Source organism: Charadrius vociferus, unplaced genomic scaffold (assembly GCF_000708025.1).
Source record: "Charadrius vociferus isolate BGI_N301 unplaced genomic scaffold, ASM70802v2 scaffold174, whole genome shotgun sequence".
Classification (NCBI taxonomy): domain Eukaryota; kingdom Metazoa; phylum Chordata; class Aves; order Charadriiformes; family Charadriidae; genus Charadrius; species Charadrius vociferus.
In genome coordinates, this window is record NW_009648441.1 from 2028149 (window position 1) to 2030300 (window position 2152).

Sequence of the window (2152 nt, forward strand, 5' to 3'; positions counted from 1 at the left end):
AGCAAGTAGAGTTGTGCCAGCTCCCTTCCTACTGGTACAGTGGAGTGGCTGGTTGCAGTGGGACGCCTTCCAACTGCCATGTTCAGGCTGTGCAGGAGCAAATGCCTTGGATGTTTTTGGACCAAATGCGTTGGTACCCTTCTGTTCCACCGAAAGGAAAAGGGCTGGTCTCTGCAACTGTGGATTTATTCTTTTCCAAGCTTTGAAATGAAATCTCTCTTAGTACCCAATTTACATCTTACCTGACCGTTTAGCTTTCAACATTCCCACTATTACTTCTGTACTACCAGAAAAATGGAGGGGTTAAAGATGAAATTGTCTGTAACTTCACTCATTGGCCATATTGCTGTTTTTAAGGTTATTAGGTATCTAAAATGGTGCAAGATAACATACATAGTCCCTCTGTATAACACTGAATTAAAATGAAGTTTTTAAAATTCTTACATAACTTCTTTTTTTTTACTTTTCATATCTACAAAGTAGGGATAACTTTGCTGGATGGTAGGTTGAACTCAACATAGGAAGTTCTGGTAGTTGAGAAATAACTCCTAGTGATGGTTGTAGTGGTAGTAATTTGTACCATTATAATTTCCTGGCAACAGTATCAGACAGCATTTCTGTTAATTTATCCATCTTAACAGCATTGCACAGATGCAATTTGTGCTATAATTTTTTAAGTTTTAAACTCTTTAAAACGACTTAAGTTTTATTTAAAAAAAAAACAACTTTTTTTTTTTCTTTTAGTTGTGTATTGGTCTACTGTTATTTGCATTTTTATGGAGGTTCTGGAAAAAGAAAGGATTGAAGTTCTTAGCTTCACCGCTCTATCAGGTGAAAAGCAATGGATTCCTGCAGGGTAGCTTGTGAGGTCTGGTGGCATTTTGTACATTATTCTTTAAAAGTACTTGGAGGCTTTGATGACTTTTCAGAGCCTGCATCGTGAACTCTTCTTATTTGCATTTGTTCCCTGCAATTTGCAGCTGCGGGCGTTACACTAGCTTTGTTTAAATATAATGCCGAATGCCTTTAAAATAGGTGTTTGAACTCTGGATTACGGAGACTACTTTTGTAATATTAAAGGCCTTTTTACTGCACACATCAAATATCTAACTTTCAATGCAATCTTCCTGTTAGAAGTTTTGAAAAAGCCGTTTCTATATTCTTCTGAACACAAAAAGAAAAGCAAGGTCTTTAGAAATGCCTTTTGTACCATTTTCCTAGTAGCCTTCCTTCTCAAAGCGTATTTTAAAATGTGATCAATTTGACACATCAGAAATGAGCAGTAAGAGACAAGTCAAAGTGTTGTTCTGCTTGCATTTTAGTTTATTTGAATTTTTTGCTACTAACTCCATAAAGTTGTGTTGGCAGCATGCTTGCCATTTGTCAATGTTGTCACCTGAAGCATGGACTTCTTACCAAAATTTTATGCATGCTGTCTGGCACATTTAACCAAAATACTGTGTAGGAAAGTGAAATCTAACCCAGAAGATTATGTTAAATACAGATTAAGTACTCTATGGTAAAATAGAATTCTACACTGGAAAAAAATATGATGTAGTGTTTTACTTCGATTTTGAACATTATTTTATTTGCGTACACTGTGAAAGGAAGAAATGCCATTGTGTAGTTAATGGAACCCCATATTCTATATATCCTGGGTAATTATTTCTTATGCAATATTTATCCTATTTGCCTACTGTCTCAAAAGATTTATGAATTAATTTATTGTATTAGATTTAATTTTTTTGAAAGTGAAGATGGGTTAAGAATTTCCCTATTTAGTTTGCATTCAGACTCTGATGAATGTTTTCTGCAGTTATTCATGTGAACAACTTCTTGATTTCTGAAATGCTCAGCTGAGAAAGATAAAAATGTCATGATCCTCATTTGCATAATCTTTAATGTAGTAACCACCTTGGAAATGCTGTAGGTTTGTAGACTGAAAAAAATGTGGATTAGCTAAGTAAGCTGATTTATGAATGTAAGATCTTGGTGGGATGGCAAATAGTTTGCAAGCAATCGGGAGACTGAGCATAGTGATATAATTAATTTATTAATAATTCCAAATAAGGAATAAATTCAAAGAATTAAAAACGTCCCATTGAATTCATTAACAGAACAGGGGTTGAAGTCACTGAATAAATTGCTCACA